Source organism: Pseudophryne corroboree, chromosome 6, assembly GCF_028390025.1.
Source record: "Pseudophryne corroboree isolate aPseCor3 chromosome 6, aPseCor3.hap2, whole genome shotgun sequence".
Taxonomy (NCBI): domain Eukaryota; kingdom Metazoa; phylum Chordata; class Amphibia; order Anura; family Myobatrachidae; genus Pseudophryne; species Pseudophryne corroboree.
Window position 1 is genome coordinate 85,312,935 of NC_086449.1, and position 23,546 is coordinate 85,336,480.

Below are 23,546 nucleotides of genomic sequence, written 5' to 3' on the forward strand. Positions count from 1 at the left end.
CCTGAGCAGCAATAAAAACACCTTGGCTGGCGAAAATACATCACATATAGCCCCCAGGGCTATATGGATGAATTTTAACCCCTGCCAGATTCCACAGAAAAACGGGAGATAAGGCCGCCGAGAAGGGGGCGGAGCCTATCTCCTCAGCACACTGGCGCCATTTTCTCTCACAGCTCCGTTGGAGGTAAGCTCCCTGGCTCTCCCCTGCAGTTACTACACTACAGAAAGGGTTTAAAAAAGAGAGGGGGGCACTAATTAGGCGCAGTATAACAATACAGCAGCTATAAGGGGAAAAACACTTATATAAGGTTATCCCTGTATATATATATATATATATATATATAGCGCTCTGGTGTGTGCTGGCATACTCTCCCTCTGTCTCCCCAAAGGGCTAGTGGGGTCCTGTCCTCTATCAGAGCATTCCCTGTGTGTGTGCGCTGTGTGTCGGTACGTTGTGTCGACATGTATGAGTGGATGAGCTTATGGAAGGAATTATGTGACTGTCAGCTCTTTACAAAAGATTGATGACATGAGACAGCCGGCGACTCAGCCTGTGCCTGTCCAGGTGTCTCAAAAGCCATCTGGGGCTCTAAAACGCCCGTTACCGCAGATGGCAGATACAGACGCCGACACGAATACTGACTCCAGTGTCGACGATTAAGAGACGAATGTGACTTCCAGTAGGGCCACACGTTACATGATTGAGGCTATGGAAAATGTTTTTACACATTTCTGATAATACCAGTACCACTAAAAAGGGTATTAGGTTGGGTTAGAAAAAACTGCCTGTAGTTTTTCCTGCATCTGAGGAATTAAATGAAGTGTGTGATGATGCGTGGGTTTCCCCCGACAAAAACTGTTAATTCCTAAAAAGTTATTAGCATCATACCCCTTCCCGCCAGAGGATAGGGCACGTTGGGAAACACCCCTTAGGGTGAATAAAGCGCTCACACGCTTGTCTAAACAGGTGGCACTACCGTCCCCGGATACGGCCGCCCTTAAGGAACCTGCTGACAGAAAGCAGTAAAATATCCTAAAATGTATGTACACTCACACGGGTGTGATACTGCGACCAGCAATCGCCTCAGCCTGGATGTGCAGTGCTGGGGTGGCTTGGTCGGATTCCCTGACTGACAATATTGATACCCTAGATAGGGACAGTATATTACTAACTATAGAGCATTTAAAAGATGCATTTCTATATATGCGTGATGCACAGAGGGATATTTGCCGACTGGCATCAAGAGTAAGTGCGCTGTCCATTTCTGCCAGAAGAGGGTTATGGACAAGACAGTGGTCAGGTGGTGATGATTCCAAAAGGCATATGGAAGTATCGCCTTATAAAAGGGAGGAGTTATTTGGGGTAGGTCTAACAGACCTGGTGGCCACTGGAAACAGCCAATTCCCAGGAACAAAAGCCCTCTCCCGCCTCCGCAAAGTCCTCAGCATGACGCTGGGGCTTTACAAGCAATCTCAGGCACGGTGGGGGCCCGTCTCAAGAAATTCGAGACGTCTCCCCCTCGCCGTTTCATAAAGTCTGCTTTACCGACGTCTCCCTCAGACAGGGAGACAGTATTGCAAGCCATTCACAGGCTGTATTCCCAGCAGGTGATAATCAAGGTACCCCTCCTGCAACAGGGAAAGGGGTACTATTCCACACTATTTGTGGTACCGAAGCCGGACGGCTCGGTGAGACCATTTTTAAATTTAAAATCCTTGAACACTTACATACAAAGGTTCAAATTCAAGATGGAGTCACTCAGAGCAGTGATTGCAAACCTGGAAGAAGGGGACTATATGGTCTCTCTGGACATCAAAGATGCTTACCTACATGTCCCAATTTACCCTTTTCACCAAGGGTACCTCAGGTTTGTGGTACAGAACTGTCACTATCAGTTTCAGACGCTGCTGTTTGGATTGTCCACGGCACCCAGGGTCTTTACCAAGGTAATGGCCGAAATGATGATACTCCTTCGAAGGAAGGGAGTTTTAGTTATCCCTTACTTGGACGATCTCCTGATAAGGGCAAGATCCAGGGAACAGTTGGAAGTCGGGGTAGCACTATCTCAGCTAGTGCTGCGCCAGCACGGTTGGATTCTCAATATTCCAAAAATCACAGCTGATCCCGACGACACGACTTCTATTCCTAGGGATGATCCTGGACACAGTCCAGAAAAAGGTGTTTCTCCCGGAGGAGAAAGCCAGGGAGTTATCCGAACTAGTCAGAAACCTCCTAAAACCAGGCCAGGTGTCAGTGCATCAGTGCACAAGGGTCCTGGGAAAAATGGTGGCTTCCTACGAAGCAATTCCATTCGGCAGATTCCACGCAAGAACTTTCCAGTGGGACCTGCTGGACAAATGGTCCGGATCGCATCTTCCGATGCATCAGCGGATAACCCTGTCACCAAAGACAAGGGTGTCTCTCCTGTGGTGGTTGCAGAGGGCTCATCTTCTAGAGGGCCGCAGATTCGGCATTCAGGACTGGGTCCTGGTGACCACGGATGCCAGCCTGAGAGGCTGGGGAGCAGTCACACAGGGAAAAAATTTCCAGGGCTTGTGGTCAAGCCTGGAGACATCACTTCACATAAATATTTGGAGCTAAGGGCCATTTACAATGCCCTAAGCCAAGCAAGACCTCTGCTTCAAGGTCAGCCGGTGCTGATCCAGTCGGACAATATCACGGCAGTCGCCCACGTAAACAGACAGGGCGGCACAAGAAGCAGGAGGGCAATGGCAGAAGCTGCAAGGATTTTTCGCTGGGCGGAAAATCATGTGATAGCACTGTCAGCAGTGTTCATTCCGGGAGTGGACAACTGGGAAGCAGACTTCCTCAGCAGGCACGACCTCCACCCGGAAGAGTGGGGACTTCACCCAGAAGTCTTCCACATGATTGTAAACCATTGGGAAAAACCAAAGGTGGACATGATGGCGTCCCGCCTAAACAAAAAATTGGACAGGTATTGCGCCAGGTCAAGGGACCCTCAGGCAATAGCTGTGGACGCTCTGGTAACACCGTGGGTGTACCAGTCAGTGTATGTGTTCCCTCCTCTTCCTCTCATACCAAAAAGTACTGAGAATTATAAGACGGAGGGAAGTAAGAACTATACTCGTGGCTCCGGATTGGCCAAGAAGGACTTGGTACCCGGAACTTCAAGAGATGCTCACGGAGGACCCGTGGCCTCTACCTCTAAGAAGGGACCTGCTCCAGCAAGGACCCTGTCTATTCCAAGACTTACCGCGGCTGCGTTTGACGGCAGGGCGGTTGAACGCCGGATCCTGAAGGAAAAAGGCATTCCGGATGAAGTCATCCCTACCCTGGTCAAGCCAGGAAGGATGTAACCGCAAAGCATTATCACCGCATTTGGCGAAAATATGTTGCGTGGTGCGAGGCCAGTAAGGCCCCGATGGAGGAATTTCAACTAGGTCGATTCCTGCATTTCCTGTAAACAGGAGTGTCTATGGGCCTAAAATTGGGGTCCATTAAGGTTCAAATTTCGGCCCTGTCAATTTTCTTCCAGAAAGAACTAGCTTCACTACCTGAAGTTCAGACGTCTGTAAAAGGGGTACTGCATATACAGCCTCTTTTGGTGCCTCCAGTGGCACTTTGGGATCTCAATGTAGTTTTGGGGTTCCTAAAGTCACATTGGTTTGAACCACTTGAATCTGTGGAGTTAAAATATCTTACATGGAAAGTGGTCATGTTGTTGGCCCTGGCCTCGGCCAGGCACGTGTCAGAATTGGGGGCTTTATCCTGTAAAAGCCCTTATCTGATCTTCCATTCAGACAGGGCGGAATTGAGGACTCGTCCTCATTTTCTCCCTAAGGTGGTTTCAGTGTTTCATCTGAACCAACCTATTTTGGTACCTACGGCTACTAGTGACTTGGAGGACTCCAAGTTGTTGGACGTAGTCAGGGCCTTGAAAATATATGTTTCCAGGACGGCTGGAGTCAGGAAATCTGACTCGCTGTTATCCTGTATGCACCCAACAAGCTGGGTGCTCCTGCTTCTAAGCAGACTATTGCTCGTTGGATTTGTAGTACAATTCAGCTTGCACATTCTGTGGCAGGCCTGCCACAGCCAAAATCTGTAAAAGCCCATTCCACAAGGAAGGTGGGCTCATCTTGGGCGGCTGCCCGAGGGGTCTCGGCGTTACAACTTTGCCGAGCAGCTGCTTGGTCAGGGGCAAACACGTTTGCTAAATTCTACAAATTTGATACCCTGGCTGAGGAGGACCTGGAGTTCTCTCATTCGGTGCTGCAGAGTCATCCGCACTCTCCCGCCCGTTTAGGAGCTTTGGTATAATCCCCATGGTCCTTACGGAGTTCCCAGCATCCACTAGGACGTCAGAGAAAATAAGAATTTACTTACCGATAATTCTATTTCTCATAGTCCGTAGTGGATGCTGGGCGCCCATCCCAAGTGCGGATTGTCTGCAATACTTGTACATAGTTATTGTTACAAAAATCGGGTTATTATTGTTGTGAGCCATCTTTTCAGAGGCTCCTCTATTATCATGCTGTTAACTGGGTTCAGATCACAGGTTGTACGGTGTGATTGGTGTGGCTGGTATGAGTCTTACCCGGGATTCAAAATCCTTCCTTATTGTGTACGCTCGTCCGGGCACAGTATCCTAACTGAGGCTTGGAGGAGGGTCATGGGGGGAGGAGCCAGTGCACACCAGGTAGTCCTAAAGCTTTACTTTTGTGCCCAGTCTCCTGCGGAGCCGCTAATCCCCATGGTCCTTACGGAGTTCCCAGCATCCACTACGGACTATGAGAAATAGAATTATCGGTAAGTAAATTCTTATTTTTTCAAGGCAACATCCAAAACAAGCCTGCCTCTGTCAGAAGGCACAGAGGCAGTTCTGTAGACCACAACTCAGTCTCTCGTAGATTCAAGGTTTCTCATTACTATTATCTTTGTAGTACTACAGCCGGATGGCTTGGTCCTACCCATATTGAACTTAACCAGGCGCAATCAGTATGTGACTTCCTACATATTTCAGATGGAATTCCTGCGGTCAGTGCTTGCAGGTTTACAACCACAGAAATCGTCATTGCATTGAATCTCAAGAATGCGTACTTACGCATTAAATTTTTGGCCACCACATCAGGCATACTTAAAGATTTGCAGTACAACCAAACCATTATCACTTTCAGGTAGAGATGAGCGGGTTCGGTTCATCGAGATCCGAACCCCCCCCGAACGTCACCTATTTTACACGGGTCCGAGGCAGCCTCGGATCTTCCTGCCTTGCTCGGTTAACCCGAACGTGGCCGAACGTCATCATCCCGCTGTCGGACTCTCGCGAGATTTGTATTCTATATAAAGAGCCGCCATTTTCACGCGTGCATTGGAGATTGAACGAAGAGGATGTGGCTACGTTCTCTGCCTGAAAAGCTCCATATCTGCTCAGTGTACTGCATTTTGGTGACCAACAATATATAGTTGTACAGTACAGTAGGCCATTGCTGTATCTTGCAGCTCTGTGTCACTACAAGTATCCATATCTGTGCTGCATTGTTGTGAGCAGTATATATAGTAGTACAGTGCAGCATTGTGGTGACCAGTATACTACAGTATAATAGTCCAGTGCTGCTCAGTGTCGGTTCTTCGTAGTATCATCAGTGCTCAGTATAATCATTGTGCTGTTTAGACGTGCGCCTGTTTTCCGCCATTAGTGCATTGGGATTTAGACAATTGATGAAGTTGTGTCCCCGGTACAAAATCTCATCTAGATTCCACTTCACTGGGCAGGCGATAGCAGGATTTTACCAATTAATATCAGTGATTTATAATGATTAATTAGTGATCTTGCCAAATGATTCCAGTGATTTATTTTTTTTGTCATTTTCTTCCAGTAATTTGGACCAATAATACCATTGATTAGAACGAATAATTCCTGTGATATTGAGGCATTTGTGTCGCTTAGCCGTCCAGCGACCACAGTGCACCTCTTTTTCTCTTTTCTTTGCATCATGTGCTGTTTGGGGACATTTTTTTTCTAAGTGCCATCCTGTCTGACACTGCAGTGCCACTCCTAGATGGGCCAGGTGTTTGTGCCGCCCTCCTGGGTAGCTTAGCTTAGTCATCCAGCGACCTCGGTGCAAATTTTAGGACTAAAAATAATATTGTGAGGTGCTCAGAATAGACTGGAAATTAGTGGAAATTTATGGTTATTGAGGTTAATAACACTATAGGATCAAATATTACCCCCCACATTCTATGATTTAAGCTGTTTTTGAGAGAGAAAAAAAACACCCATACCAAAACACACCCGAATCAGACAATTTTCAGGGAGGTTTTGCCAAAATGCGTCCGAATCTGAAACCAAAACACAAAACCCGAAAAATGTCTCTACTTTCAGGCACTACGGTTTGGCCTCTCATCAGTGCCTCGGGTTGTCACAAGGGTGATGTCTGTGCTAATAACTAATCTCAGATCCCCGGTAGTGATAATAGTTCTGCGATTAGATGTCTTTCTAATCAAAGCTGTGTCTCAACAAATACTCCAACATACCTTACATACAATGGGCTAGTTAAGCACAGTTGGATTGTCAACTTCTACAATTCAAACCGGGTTCCGTGTCAAGGAATTAAATTCCTAAGAAACAAAAAGCACAAAGAATTCGTTCTTTAGTACAGTTTCTGCTAGATCCACAAAGTCTCGGTGTACTTGTGCATGCGACTGTTAGAAAACACGACTTTAGAAGCACTCTACTTCGGAAGTTTTCACTCACGCTCTTCAACTGAATCTTCTCGCACAGTGGTCAGACTTTAGACAAAAGATTCATCAGAGTGCGCTTGTATCCACGGGCCAGAGTAGCACTAGTCTTGTACCACCACATACTCAATATCATCGCGGGGAGATTGTTTCAAATCCGGACTTACCTAATTCTGATGATGGATGCAAGTCTCAGAGGTTGGGTAGTCCTATGTATCAGCTTCAAGGTCTGTCATCACACCAGGAGAGATTACGGCCAATAAATGTCCTAGAACTCAAGCTAACTTGCGTTACACGGCGACAGGAAGTTCACATGCTCCAGTCTCAGGCGGTTCAGTCAGACAACGCGGTGGAAGTCGCATTGATCATAAAAAAAAAAAAAGACTCAGTCGCATGGCTATGCGACAAGTTGTTTGAATCCTGATTTGTGCCGAGCATCACCAAGTGATATTGTCGGCAGTGTTCATTCCAGTAGTCGACCACTCAAAAGCAGATTATCTCAACCTTCAGAATTTTCATCCGCAAGAATGGGCGTTAAATTCGGAAGTGTTCAGATGTTAGTTCAGCGGTGCAGTTACTCACAGTTGATCTAATGGCTTCTCTCCAACATCATCAAACACCCAATATGTGTTCAAAACAAGAAATCCAAAGGAAGTGGCAGTGGCAGTGGATGCTCTCACAATAGCGTGCCCGTACTGCCTCGGGTATCTGTTCCACCTTTTACACTGCTTCTTTGGGGGCTGAAGCGGATCAAACGAGAGTCCACAACAGTCATGCTACTGGTGCCTCATTGGCCTTACAAAGCGTGGTTTTCGGATCTCCGTGGTTTACTCGCAGGCCATCCGCTGCCGCTACGTCCAGATCTTTAGGCCAATTTACAGCGACGGCATTTGACAAGGTGGCGGTTGAAACTGCACTTTTAAGATGAGGGCATTCGAGAATCTGTTATACCAATCATGTTACGTGCTAAGAAGCCAGTTACAGCAACTCATCGCAGTATTTGGCGAGCTTATATGGGGTGGTGTGAAATCAGAAGTTGCTGACTTCTTTCAGGTTGTCTCGTCTTTTGCTATTGTTACAGACTAGGTTAGATGGAGGACTATGTTTATCTACACTAAGGGTGCATGTCTGCCTCAATTTTCTTTCAAAGGTGTAGTTTACCCTTTCCTGCAAGGTATCCTCCCTCTATTTAAACCGCCTACAGGGCCATGAAACTTTAATCTGGTTTTAGATTTTGTACAGTCTTCAAATTTTGAATGTAAAAGAACAGAACAAAAAAACTGCTAAAAGAGCGCCTAATCATCAAATTGTATGAAATATACTGATGATGTTACACATCTAAAAATAACAATTCCTGGGATACTGCGCTTGCCGGAATACTATGTGTGGTATTGGGGTAGCAACAAAAGAAACAAGACAAACGGCTGCGCTGTATATCAGGGAAATGAATAAATATACTAAACAGAGAGCCAACGTATAAATGACAATATTTATTAATAATAAATTATGCTGATGGTATAATGAAAAAGAGTCACTAATATAGTAAACCTATGATGACTTATAATAGCTCAGGATCAATATGTTAAACGTAACCTTAATGGAGAAGTTCCGTGTTCCACTTGGTGCAGTTGGTTACTGTTGAATAATAAGATGCACACAGTTGGGAAACTCCCCCTAGAGTGGATAAAGCGCTCACACGTTTGTCTAAAAAGGTGGCACTACCGTCTCCGGATACGGCCGCCCTAAAGGAACCTGCTGATAGAAAGCAGGAGGCTATCCTAAAGTCTATATATACACACACTGGGGCTATACTGAGACCAGCTATTGCTTCAGCGTGGATGTGCAGTGCTGCTGCTGCTTGGTCAGATTCCCTGTCAGAAAATATTGACACCATGGACAGGGACACTATATTGCTTACCATAGAGCATATAAAAGACTCAGTCTTGTACATGAGAGATGCACAGAGGGAGATCTGCCGGCTGGCATCTAGAATAAGTGCATTGTCCATTTCTGCTAGGAGAGGCTTATGGACTCGGCAGTGGACAGGGGATGCAGATTCTAAAAGGCACATGGAAGTTTTGCCTTATAAGGGTGAGGAGTTATTCAGGGACGGTCTCTCAGACCTTGTTTCCACAGCAACAGCTGGGAAGTCAGCATTTTTACCCCATGTCCCCTCACAGCCTAAGAAAGCGCCGTACTATCAGGTGCAGTCCTTTTGAACCCAGAAAAACAGGCGGGGAAAAGGCGGGTCCTTTCTGTCTAGAGGCAGAGGAAGGGGGAAGAAACTGCACCACGCAGCAGGTTCCCAGGAACAAAAGTCCTCCCCCGCTTCTTCCAAATCCGCCGCATGACGGTGGGGCTCCACAGGCGGAGCCAGGTACGGTGGGGGGCCGCCTCAAAAATTTCAGCGATCAGTGGGTTCGCTCACGGGTGGATCCCTGGATCCTTCAAGTAGTATCTCAGGGGTACAAGCTGGAATTTGAGGCGACTCCCCCCCGCCGTTTCCTCAAATCGGCCTTACCGACAATTCCCTCGAGCAGGGAGGCTGTACTAGAGGCAATTCACAAGCTGTATTCCCAGCAGGTGATAGTAAAAGTACCCCTACTTCAACAAGGACGGGGTTACTATTCCACACTGTTTGTGGTACCGAAACCGGACGGTTCGGTGAGACCCATTTTAAATTTTAAATCCTTGAACACATACATAAAAAAATCAAAGTTCAAGATGGAATCGCTCAGGGCGGTTATTGCAAGCCTTGACGAGGGGGATTACATGGTATCCCTGGACATCAAGGATGCTTACCTGCATGTCCCAATTTACCTTCCTCACCAGGAGTACCTCAGATTTGTGGTACAGGATTGTCATTACCAATTCCAGACACTACCGTTTGGACTGTCCACGGCACCGAGGGTGTTTACCAAGGTAATGGCAGAAATGATGATACTCCTTCGAAAAAAGGGAGTTTTAATTATCCCGTACTTGGACGATCTCCTAATAAAGGCGAGGTCCAGGGAGCAGTTACTGGTCGGAGTAGCACTATCTCGGGAAGTGCTACAACAGCATGGCTGGATTCTAAACATCCCAAAGTCACAACTGGTTCCTTCCACACGCTTACTGTTCCTGGGGATGATTCTGGACACAGAACAGAAAAAAGTGTTTCTCTGACGTCCTAAGTGGATGCTGGGGACTCCGTCAGGACCATGGGGAATAGCGGCTCCGCAGGAGACAGGGCACAAAAGTAAAAGCTTTAGGATCAGGTGGTGTGCACTGGCTCCTCCCCCTATGACCCTCCTCCAAGCCTCAGTTAGGTTTTGTGCCCGGCCGAGAAGGGTGCAATCTAGGTGGCTCTCCTAAAGAGCTGCTTAGAGTAAAAGTTTTATTAGGTTTTTTATTTTCAGTGAGTCCTGCTGGCAACAGGCTCACTGCAACGAGGGACTTAGGGGAGAAGAAGTGAACTCACCTGCGTGCAGGATGGATTGGCTTCTTAGGCTACTGGACACTAGCTCCAGAGGGACGATCACAGGTACAGCCTGGATGGGTCACCGGAGCCGCGCCGCCGACCCCCTTGCAGATGCTGAAGAGAGAAGAGGTCCAGAAATCGGCGGCTGAAGACTTCTCAGTCTTCATGAGGTAGCGCACAGCACTGCAGCTGTGCGCCATTGCTCTCAGCACACTTCACACCAACGGTCACTGAGGGTGCAGGGCGCTGGGGGGGGCGCCCTGGGCAGCAATGAAAGTACCTATACTGGCTAAAAATACATCACATATAGCCTCTGGGGCTATATGGATGTATTTAACCCCTGCCAGGTTGTCAGAAAAACGGGAGAAGAAGCCCGCCGAAAAGGGGGCGGGGCCTATTCTCCTCAGCACACAGCGCCATTTTCCCTCACAGAACTGCTGGTGGGAAGGCTCCCAGGCTCTCCCCTGCACTGCACTACAGAAACAGGGTTAAAACAGAGAGGGGGGGCACTTATTTGGCGATATGATTATATATTAAGATGCTATAAGGGGAAAACACTTATATAAAGGTTGTCCCTGTATAATTATAGCGTTTTGGTGTGTGCTGGCAAACTCTCCCTCTGTCTCCCCAAAGGGCTAGTGGGGTCCTGTCCTCTATCAGAGCATTCCCTGTGTGTGTGCTGTGTGTCGGTACGTGTGTGTCGACATGTATGAGGACGATGTTGGTGAGGAGGCGGAGCAATTGCCTGTAATGGTGATGTCACTCTCTAGGGAGTCGACACCGGAATGGATGGCGTATTTAGGGAATTACGTGATAATGTCAACACGCTGCAAGGTCGGTTGACGACATGAGACGGCCGGCAAACAAATTAGTACCTGTCCAGGCGTCTCAAACACCGTCAGGGGCTTTAAAACGCCCATTTACCTCAGTCGGTCGACACAGACACAGACAGGGACACTGACTCCAGTGTCGACGGTGAAGAAACAAACGTATTTTCCTTTAGGGCCACACGTTACATGTTAAGGGCAATGAAGGAGGTGTTACATATTTCTGATACTACAAGTACCACAAAAAAGGGTATTATGTGGGGTGTGAAAAAACTACCTGTAGTTTTTCCTGAATCAGATAAATTAAATGAAGTGTGTGATGATGCGTGGGTTTCCCCCGATAGAAAATTATTGGCGGTATACCTTTTCCCGCCAGAAGTTATGGCGCGTTGGGAAACACCCCTTAGGGTGGATAAGGCGCTCACACGCTTATCAAAACAAGTGGCGTTACCGTCTCCAGATACGGCCGCCCTCAAGGAGCCAACTGATAGGAGGCTGGAAAATATCCTAAAAAGTATATACACACATACTGGTGTTATACTGCGACTAGCGATCGCCTCAGCCTGGATGGGCAGCGCTGGGGTGGCTTGGTCGGATTCCCTGACTGAAAATATTGATACCCTTGACAGGGACAGTATTTTATTGACCATAGAGCATTTAAAGGATGCATTTCTATATATGCGAGATGCACAGAGGGATATTTGCACTCTGGCATCAAGAGTAAGTGCGATGTCCATATCTGCCAGAAGATGTTTATGGACACGACAGTGGTCAGGTGATGCAGATTCCAAACGGCACATGGAAGTATTGCCATATAAAGGGGAGGAGTTATTTGGGGTCGGTCCATCGGACCTGGTGGCCACGGCAACAGCTGGAAAATCCACCTTTTTTACCCCAAGTCACATCTCAGCAGAAAAAGACATCGTCTTTTCAGCCTCAGTCCTTTCGTCCCCATAAGGGCAAGCGGGCAAAAGGCCAGTCATATCTGCCCAGGGATAGAGGAAAGGGAAGAAGACTGCAGCAGGCAGCCCATTCCCAGGAACAGAAGCCTCCACCGCTTCTGCCAAGTCCTCAGCATGACGCTGGGGCCGTACAAGCGGACTCAGGTGCGGTGGGGGGTCGTCTCAAGAGTTTCAGCACGCAGTGGGCTCACTCGCAAGTGGACCCCTGGATCCTACAAGTAGTATCCCAGGGGTACAGATTGGAAATTCGAGACGTCTCCCCCTCGCAGGTTCCTGAAGTTTGCTTTACCAACGTCTCCCTCCGACAGGGAGGCAGTATTGGAAACAATTCACAAGCTGTATTCCCAGCAGGTGATAATCAAAGTACCCCTCCTACAACAAGGAAAGGGGTATTATTCCACACTATATTGTGGTACTGAAGCCAGACGGCTCGGTGAGACCTATTCTAAATCTGAAATATTTGAACACTTACATACAAAGGTTCAAATCAAGATGGAGTCACTCAGAGCAGTGATAGCGAACCAGGAAGAAGGGGACTATAGGGTGTCCCTGGACATCAGGGATGCTTACCTCCATGTCCCAATTTGCCCTTCTCACCAAGGGTACCTCAGGTTCGTGGTACAGAACTGTCACTATCAGTTTCAGACGCTGCCGTTTGGATTGTCCACGGCACCCCGGGTCTTTACCAAGGTAATGGCCGAAATGATGATTCTTCTTCAAAGAAAATGGACGATCGCCTGATAAGGGCAAGGTCCAGAGAACAGTTGGAGGTCGGAGTAGCACTATCTCAAGTAGTTCTACGACAGCACGGGTGGATTCTAAATATTCCAAAATCGCAGCTGTTTCCGACGACACGTCTGCTGTTCCTAGGGATGATTCTGGACACAGTCCAGAAAAGGGTGTTTCTCCCGGAGAAGAAAGCCAGGGAGTTATCCGAGCTAGTCAGGAACCTCCTAAAACCAGGAAAAGTGTCAGTGCATCATTGCACAAGGGTCCTGGGAAAAATGGTGGCTTCTTACGAAGCGATTCCATTCGGCAGATTTCACGCAAGAACTTTTCAGTGGGATCTGCTGGAAAAATGGTCCGGATCGCATCTTCAGATGCATCAGCGGATAACCCTGTCTCCAAGGACAAGGGTGTTTCTTCTGCGGTGGCTGCAGAGTGCTCATCTACTAAAGGGCCGCAGATTCGGCATTCAGGACTGGGTCCTGGTAACCACGGATGCCAGCCTGAGAGGCTGGGGAGCAGTCACACAGGGAAAAAATTTCCAGGGAGTGTGATCAAGTCTGGAGACTTCTCTCCACATAAATATACTGGAGCTACGGACAATTTACAATGCTCTAAGCTTAGCAAGACCTCTGCTTCAAGGTCAGCCGGTATTGATCCAGTGGGACAACATCACGGCAGTCGCCCACGTAAACAGACAGGGCGGCACAAGAAGCAGGAGGGCAATGGCAGAAACTGCAAGGATTCTGCGCTGGGCGGAAAATCATGTGATAGCACTGTCAGCAGTGTTCATTCCGGGAGTGGACAACTGGGAAGCAAACTTCCTCAGCAGGCACGACCTCCACCCGGGAGAGGGGGGACTTCATCGGGAAGTCTTCCACATGATTGTGAACCGTTGGGAAAGACCAAAGGTGGACATGATGGCGTCCCGCCTGAACAAAAAACTGGACAGGTATTGCGCCAGGTCAAGAGACCCTCAGGCAATAGCTGTGGACGTTCTGGTAACACCGTGGGTGTACCAGTCGGTGTATGTGTTCCCTCCTCTGCTTCTCATACCCAAGGTACTGAGAATTATAAGACGTAGAGGAGTAAGAACTATACTCGTGGCTCCGGATTGGCCAAGAAGGACTTGGTACCCGGAACTTCAAGAAATGCTCACAGAGGACTCATGGCCTCTGCCGCTAAGAAGGGACTTGCTTCAGCAAGTACCATGTCTGTTCCAAGACTTACCGCGGCTGCGTTTGACGGCATGGCGGTGGAACGCCGGATCCTAAGGGAAAAAGGCATTCCGGAAGAGGTCATTCCTACCCTGGTCAAAGCCAGGAAGGAGGTGACCGCACAACATTATCACCACATGTGGCGAAAATATGTTGCGTGGTGTGAGGCCAGGAAGGCCCCACGAAGAAATTTCAACTCGGTCGATTCCTGCATTTCCTGCAAACAGGAGTGTCTATGGGCCTCAAATTGGGGTCCATTAAGGTTCAAATTTCGGCCCTGTCAATTTTCTTCCATAAAGAATTGGCTTCAGTTCCTGAAGTCCAGAAGTTTGTCAAGGGAGTACTGCATATACAACCCCCTTTTGTGCCTCCAGTGGCACTGTGGGATCTCAACGTAGTTCTGGGATTCCTCAAATCACATTGGTTTAAACCGCTCAAATCTGTGGATTTGAAATATCTCACATGAAAAGTGACCATGCTGTTGGCCCTGGCCTCGGCCAGGCGAGTGTCAGAATTGGCGGCTTTGTCTCACAAAGCCCATATCTGATTGTCCATTCGGACGGGGCAGAGTTGCGGACTCGTCCCCAGTTTCTCCCTAAGGTGGTGTCAGCGTTTCACCTGCACCAGCTTATTGTGGTACCTGCGGCTACTAGGGACTTGGAGGACTCCAAGTTGCTAGATGTTGTCAGGGCCCTGAAAATATAGGTTTCCAGGACGGCTGGAGTCAGGAAAACTGACTTGCTGTTATCCTGTAGGCACCCAAAAATCTGGGTGCTCTTGCTTCTAAGCAGACGATTGCTAGTTGGATGTGTAGTACAATTCAGCTTGCACATTCTGTGGCAGGCCTGCCACAGCCAAAATATGTAAATGCCCATTCCACAAGGAAGGTGGGCTCATCTTGGGCGGCTGCCCGAGGGGTCTCGGCTTTACAACTTTGCAGAGCTGCTACTTGGTCAGGGACACACCCTGGCTGAGGAGGACCTGGAGTTCTCTCACTCGGTGCTGCAGAGTCATCCGCACTCTCCCGCCCGTTTGGGAGCTTTGGTATAATCCCCATGGTCCTGACGGAGTCCCCAGCATCCACTTAGGACGTCAGAGAAAATAAGAATTTACTTACCGATAATTCTATTTCTCGTAGTCCGTAGTGGATGCTGGGCGCCCATCCCAAGTGCGGATTGTCTGCAATACTTGTACATAGTTATTGTTACAAAAATCGGGTTATTATTGTTGTGAGCCATCTTTTCAGAGGCTCCGCTGTTATCATGCTGTTAACTGGGTTCAGATCACAGGTTGTACAGTGTGATTGGTGTGGCTGGTATGAGTCTTACCCGGGATTCAAAATCCTTCCTTATTGTGTACGCTCGTCCGGGCACAGTATCCTAACTGAGGCTTGGAGGAGGGTCATAGGGGGAGGAGCCAGTGCACACCACCTGATCCTAAAGCTTTTACTTTTGTGCCCTGTCTCCTGTGGAGCCGCTATTCCCCATGGTCCTGACGGAGTCCCCAGCATCCACTACGGACTACGAGAAATAGAATTATCGGTAAGTAAATTCTTATTTTCTCCCGCAGGAGAAAGCCAAGGAGCTGTCATCTCTAGTCAGAGACCTCCTAAAACCAAAACGGGCATCGGTGCATCACTGCACACGAGTCCTGGGAAAAATGGTGGCTTCATACGAAGCAATTCCATTCGGCAGGTTCCATGCAAGGACCTTCCAGTGGGACCTCTTGGACAAGTGGTCGGGATCGCATCTTCAGATGCATCGTCTGATAACCCTGTCTCCAGGGACCAGGGTGTCTCTACTGTGGTGGCTGCAGAGTGCTCATCTTCTAGAGGGCCGCAGATTCGGCATACAGGACTGGGTCCTGGTGACCACGGATGCCAGCCTTCGAGGCTGGGGAGCAGTCACACAGGGAAGAAACTTCCAAGGACTATGGTCAAGTCAGGAGACTTCCCTGCACATAAATATTCTGGAACTAAGGGCCATTTACAATGCCCTAAGTCAGGCAAAACCCCTGCTTCAAAACCAGCCGGTACTGATCCAGTCAGACAACATCACGGCAGTCGCCCATGTAAACCGACAGGGCGGCACAAGAAGCAGGATGGCGATGGCAGAAGCCGCAAGGATTCTCCGATGGGTGGAAAATCACATAATAGCACTGTCGGCAGTGTTCATTCCGGGAGTGGACAACTGGGAAGCAGACTTCCTCAGCAGACACGACCTACACCCGGGAGAGTGGGGACTTCATCCAGAAGTCTTCCTGCTGTTGGTAAACCGTTGGGAAAGGCCACAGGTGGACATGATGGCGTCCCGCCTCAACAAAAAGCTAAAGAGATATTGCGCCAGGTCAAGGGACCCTCAGGCGATAGCTGTGGACGCGCTAGTGACACCGTGGGTGTACCAGTCGGTCTATGTGTTCCCTCCTCTGCCCCTCATACCAAAGGTACTGAGAATAATAAGAAGGCGAGGAGTAAGAACGATACTCGTGGTTCCGGATTGGCCAAGAAGAGCTTGGTACCCGGAACTTCAAGAAATGTTATCAGAGGACCCATGGCCTCTACCGCTCAGACAGGATCTGCTACAGCAGGGGCCCTGTCTGTTCCAAGACTTACTGCGGCTGCGTTTGACGGCATGGCGGTTGAATTCCGGATCCTAAAGGAAAAGGGCATTCCGGAGGAAGTCATTCCTACGCTAATAAAAGCCTGGAAAGAAGTAACCGCAAACCATTATCACCGCATTTGGCGAAAATATGTTGCGTGGTGTGAGGCCAGGAAGGCCCCCACAGAGGAATTTCAGCTGGGTCGTTTTCTGCACTTCCTACAGTCAGGAGTGACTATGGGCCTAAAATTGGGTTCCATTAAGGTCCAGATTTCGGCTCTGTCGATTTTCTTCCAGAAAGAACTGGCTTCACTGCCTGAAGTTCAGACTTTTGTAAAGGGAGTGCTTCATATTCAGCCCCCTTTTGTGCCTCCTGTGGCACCTTGGGATCTCAATGTGGTGTTGAGTTTCCTAAAATCACATTGGTTTGAACCACTTAAAACCGTGGATCTCAAATATCTCACGTGGAAAGTGGTCATGTTATTGGCCTTGGCTTCGGCCAGGCGTGTGTCAGAATTGGCGGCTTTGTCGTGTAAAAGCCCTTATCTGATTTTCCATATGGATAGGGCAGAATTGAGGACTCGTCCCCAGTTTCTCCCTAAGGTGGTATCAGCTTTTCACTTGAACCAACCTATTGTAGTGCCTGCGGCTACTAAGGACTTGGAGGATTCCAAGTTACTGGACGTAGTCAGGGCCTTGAAAATGTATGTTTCCAGGACAACTGGAGTCAGGAAAACTGACTTGCTTTTTATCCTGTATGCACCCAACAAAATAGGTGCTCCTGCTTCTAAGCAGACTGTTGCTCGCTGGATTTGTAGCACAATTCAGCTGGCGCATTCTGCGGCTGGTTTGCCGCATCCTAAATCAGTAAAAGCCCATTCCACGAGGAAGGTGGGCTCATCTTGGGCGGCTGCCCGAGGGGTCTCGGCTTTACAACTTTGCCGAGCTGCGAGCTGGTCAGGGGCAAACACGTTTGCTAAATTCTACAAATTTGATACCCTGGCTGAGGAGGACCTTGAGTTCTCTCATTCGGTGCTGCAGAGTCATCCGCACTCTCCCGCCCGTTTGGGAGCTCTGGTATAATCCCCATGGTCCTTACGGAGTCCCCAGCATCCACTAGGACGTCAGAGAAAATAAGAATTTACTCACCGGTAATTCTATTTCTCGTAGTCCGTAGTGGATGCTGGGCGCCCATCCCAAGTGCGGATTGTCTGCAATACTTGTATATAGTTATTGCCTAACTAAAGGGTTATTGTTGAGCCATCTGTTGAGAGGCTCAGTTGTTATTCATACTGTTAACTGGGTAAAATATCACGAGTTATACGGTGTGATTGGTGTGGCTGGTATGAGTCTTACCCGGGATTCAAAATCCTTCCTTATTGTGTTAGCTCTTCCGGGCACAGTATCCTAACTGAGGTCTGGAGGAGGGGCATAGAGGGAGGAGCCAGTGCACACCAGGTAGTACCAAATCTTTCTTTTAGTGTGCCCAGTCTCCTGCGGAGCCATCTATTCCCCATGGTCCTTACGGAGTCCCCAGCATCCACTACGGACTACGAGAAATAGAATTACCGGTGAGTAAATTCTTATTTTCTCATATGTCCTAGAGGATGCTGGGGACACTTCAAGAACCATGGGGTTTATACCAAAGCTCTAGAACGGGCGGGAGAGTGCGGATGACTCTGCAGCACCGATTGAGCAAACATGAGGTCCTCATCAGCCAGGGTATCAAACTTGTAGAACTCCGCAAAGGTGTTTGAACCCGACCAAGTAGCCGCTCGGCAAAGTTGTAATGCCGAGACCCCCCGGGCAGCCGCCCAGGACGAGCCCACCTTTCTGGTAGAATGGGCCTTCACCGATTTCGGTAACGGCAATCCAGCCGTAGAATAGCCTGCTGAGTCGTATGACAGATCCAGCGCGCAATAGTCTGCTTGGAAGCAGGAGCTCCAATTTTATTGTGAGCATACAGGACAAACAGAGCTTCTGTTTTCCTAAACTGAGCCGTTCTGGCGACATAAATTTTCAAAGCTCTTACTACATCGAGAAGCTTCGATTCCAGCAAGGCGTCAGTAGCCACTGGCACCACAATAGGCTGGTTCAAGTGGAACGATGAAACCACTTTCAGCAGAAACTGCTGACGAGTTCTCAATTCTGCTCTATCTTCATGGAGGATCAAATAAGGGCTCTTGTGAGATAAGGCCACCAATTCAGACACCCGCCTGGCGGATGCCAAGGCCAACAGCATGACCACTTTCCAAGTGAGGAATTTCAACTCCACCTTTTGTAAAGGTTCAAACCAATGAGATTGAAGGAATTGCAGCACCACGTTAAGATCCCACGGTGCCACAGGGGGCACAAAGGGAGGTTGGATGTGCAACACGACTTTCACAAAAGTCTGAACTTCTGGAAGGGAGGCCAATTGTTTTTGGAAGAAAATCGATAAGGCTGAAATTTGCACTTTAATGGATCCCAACTTTAGGACCGCATCCACACCTGCTTGCAGAAAATGGAGAAAACGTCCTAACTGAAATTCTTCTGTACGAGCCTTCTTGGAATCTCACCAAGACACACATTTTTTCCAAATACGGTGGTAATGTTTCGCCGTCACTCCTTTTCTAGCCTGAAGAAGTGTGGGAATGACTTCACTGGGAATACCCTTTCGGGCTAGGGTCCGGCGTTCAACCGCCAAGCCGTCAAACGTAGCCGCGGTAAGTCTTGATATACGCACAGCCCCTGCTTTAACAGATCCTCTCGTAGAGGAAGAGGCCAGGGATCTATGAGTAATTCCTGAAGATCTGGATACCAAGCCCTCCTTGGCCAGTACGGAACAATGAGGACCTTTGTTCTTCTTATGATCCGTAGCACCTTTGGAATGAGTGGAAGCGGAGGGAACACATACACCGACTGAAACACCTATGGTGTCACTAGGGCGTCCACTGCTATTGCTTGAGGGTCTCTTGACCTGGAACAATATCTCTGAAGTTTCTTGTTGAGGCGAGACGCCATCATGTCTATTTGAGGAATTCCCCAACGACTTGTCACTTCTGCAAAGACCTCTTGATGAAGACCCCACTCTCCTGGATGGAGATCGTGTCTGCTGAGGAAGTCTGCTTCCCAGTTGTCCACTCCTGCCATCGCCGCTCTGCTCTTTGTTCCGCCCTGGCGGTTTATGTGCGCTTCTGCTGTTATATTGTCCGACTGGATCAGGACGGGCAGATTGCGAAGAAGATGTTCCACTTGAAGAAGGCCGTTGTAAATGGCCCTTAACTCCAGAACGTTTATGTGTAGACAAATTTCCTGGCTTGACCATCTTCCCTGGAAGGTTTCCCCCTGTGTGACTGCTCCCCAGCCTCGGAGACTCGCATCCGTGGTCACTAGGATCCAGTCCTGGATCCCGAACCTGCGTTCCTCTAGGGAGGTGAGAACTGTGCAGCCACCACAGGAGTGAGATTCTGGTCTTGGAGGACAGGATATTTTTCCGGTGCATGTGCAGATGGGATCCGGACCACTTGTCCAACAGGTCCCACTGAAACACTCTGGCATGGAATCTGCCAAATTGAATGGCCTCGTAGGCCGCCACCATCTTCCCCAGCAATCGAGTGCATTGAAGGATTGACACACTCGCTGGTTTCAGAATTTGTTTGACCAGACTCTGAATTTCTAGAGCCTTTTCCACTGGAAGAAAAATTCTCTAATTCTGTCCAGAATCATTCCCAAAAACGACAGCTGTTTCGTCGGAATTAACTGTGACTTTGGCAAGTTTAGGAGCCAACCATGTTGTTGCAGAACCGTCAGGGAGAGCGTAAGGTCCTGCACCAGTTTGTCCTTGAATCTCGCCTTTATCAGGAGATCGTCCAAGTTCGGGATAATTGTGACTCCTTGCTTGCGCAGGAGAACCATCATTTCCACCATTACCTTGGTGAAAATCCTCGGAGCCGTGGACAGACCAAACGGCAATGTCTGAAATTGGTAATGACAATCCTGAATGGCAAACCTCAGGTAAGCCTGATGCGGAGGATATATGGGGACGTGTAAGTAGGCATCCTTTATGTCGACCGATACCATAAAATCCCCTTCCTCCAGACTGGAAATCACTGCTCGGAGAGATTCCATCTTGAATTTTCTTAGGTAGAAGTTGAGAGAATTTAGGTTCGGAATTAGTCTGACCGAGCCGTCCGGTTTCGGGACCACGAACAGACTCGAATAAAAGCCTTCTCCCTGTTGTGATGGGGGAACCCTGATAATGACTTGATTTTGACACAACTTTTGTATTGCATCGCATACTACCTCCCTGTCCGGAAGAGAAGCTGGTAAGGCCGATTTGAAAAATCGACGAGGGGGAATGTCTTGAAACTCTAGTTTGTACCCCTGGGACACTATTTCTAATACCCATGGGTCCAGGTCCGAACGACCCCAGAACTGACTGAAGAGTTTGAGATGTGCGGACTCCCGCAGAGGAGTCCCAGCGTCACGTGGTGGATTTGGCAGAAGCCGGGGAGGACTTCTGCTTCTGGGAACCTGCCATGGCCGGAGATTTTTTACCTTTTCCTCTTCCTCTATTAGCAAGGAAGGAATAACCTCGGCCTTTTTTGTATTTATTTTGCTGAAAGGACTGCATCTGATAGTGGTGAGCTTTCTTTTGTTGTGGGGGAACATAAGGAAAAAAAGACGACTTACCCGCGGTAGCCGTAGATGCCAAATCAGCGAGGCCGTCACCAAACAAAACACCACCTTTATACGGTAGAGACTCCATAGCTTTTTTAGATTCAGCATCAGCATTCCATTGATGAATCCACAATGCCCTCCTAGCTGAAACTGCCATGGCATTGGCCTTTGATCCCAAAAGGCCAATATCTCTCGCCGCTTCCTTTAGGTAGGCTGCAGTGTCCCTGATGTAACCCAGCGACAAAAAGGATGCTATCCCTATCCAGGGTATCTATAATCAGATGACAAATTATCTGCCCACTTCTCGACAGCACTACTCACCCACGCAGATGCAATGGCTGGTCTGAGTAGTGTACCTGTGGTGACGTAAATGGATTTTAACGTATTTTCCGGTCTACGATCCGCAGGATCCTTAAGGGCTGCCGTGTCAGGAGACGGTAGAGCCACCTTTTCTTTTTTCATCCACTAGGAGTACTCTAGGGATATGGACGGTTCCACAGGAACTAGGCACTGAATAGTTAAACTTTGACTATACCTCCCCTCCATATCCCAGAGTACCTCAGTGTTTTTTCGGTGCTCACCGAGACTAGGCTTGTGGAACTTGATCCACAATTACTGAATTTTTTGATTTTTTTTTTTTTGGGAATCCCTTTCCCCCTTCCAAGAAGGCGAGGGTCTGGGATAGTGAAAGCTGCTGAAGCAGCTGTGGGTGTCGAACCTCTCTAAAAGAGCTCCCTCACTACCACGTGCAGGACTCCTGCAGTAAAAGGCTGACAGTGCTTACAGAGAAGCCCCGTCATTGCCCTCACCACAGGGTCCAGGTATGTTGAACGGGGCGGTCAGCTCACGCTGCCTCCCCGCTGTGTGGGATACTGTGTGTGGCCGCCGGCCGCTGTCTTCAGCCGCCCGCCGCCGCTTCCAGCGCCGCTGTTTATGCTGTGTCCCCCGCCGCTCTGAGCCGCGCCGGCCACGTTGATTTATGCATAGGCCGCTCCACGGCTCTATGCAGCGCGCTCCCCGGCCCTTGATGCGGCTTCCGGCTCTCTCTCCGGGGGGGGAACACAAATGAGAGTTTTTAAAAGGCAGGCTCCATAGCCTAGTGAGTAACTTTGCTGCCACAGTGATGTTCCCTGCACACAGAAATGTCAGGGTCACTGGATAAAATCTCATGTTCCACTCTTGTTGATAAAAGAAGTATGTTTCTAGAATACAGCAGCGCTGCATATGTGTTACAATAGGCTATTAAGTCTTTGTTAAACAGGATACATGTTATATGTGCAGGTTTGAATGCAACATAGTATGTTTATTAAATCTGCTTACATAATTATAAGTCTGCACTTTTAACCATGCTTCCTGTTGTTTTTCCTGTTGTATTTCCAGAATTTCCTGTATTACATCTCTCCTCCATTGAAGGCGCAGGGGTGTTAAGGGGAATTTGGGATCAGGTATTACTGGCGTGCACTGCACTTGGCCAGATATATATTTATAGAGACACCTTAGTGCTATTTACTGAGTCGCGCAAGTTGTATTTTGTATGGTCTGTCTGCATAATGAGTAAGACACCAGCAAAGACTAAAAAGCAGTTTTCCTACCATGTCTGTAACAGTGTATTACATGGATCTACACTCACTTACTATTATTTTTATCATAACTGTTTATAATGATATTATCCCAAAGACTGCAAATTTGAATCATGGCTGTGGTCAGCCAAATACTGGCTTTGTTCACTGTTGTAAAGTAAGATGTGTTATACAATTGGTCAGCACATGGTGATTATAAAACAGTATCTGTGGAGCACTGCAAGCATTGTGAGTTCAAGCTCACCTGCAGCAGCTTTGCTTAATTCACTTAGCCACACCACAATTGGATACGCCCGATCTCATCTGATCTTAGAAGCTAAGCAGTGTTGGGCCTGGTTAGCCACCTGGGAATACAAGGTGCTGTAGTTATTTTTAAATCTACAGCCACACCACACTGGATTCGGGACCCATTAACTAAGCTGCGGTTAAGCAGCAGATTTCTCAGGTTTTTAAGCCTGTGAGTGGTCACATTTAGTTTCAGACTTCTAAGAATTATTATACCTCTGAATCAGGATATATCTGGATATATGTATATGGATATATAATATATATGTGTATGTATGCATATATGAAATATATATATTTTTAAGGTCTGAGTATGTGTGAATATACATTGTTGTATATGTGTGTATATATATATATATATATATATATATATAAATATATATAAAAATCTATTTTGCAATAAGCAAGACTACAGTGGCGCAGTTGGTCGGCACACAGTGCTTATTAAACAGTATCTGTTGAGCACTGCAAACATTGTGAGTTCAGGCCTCACCTTCCCAGATCCC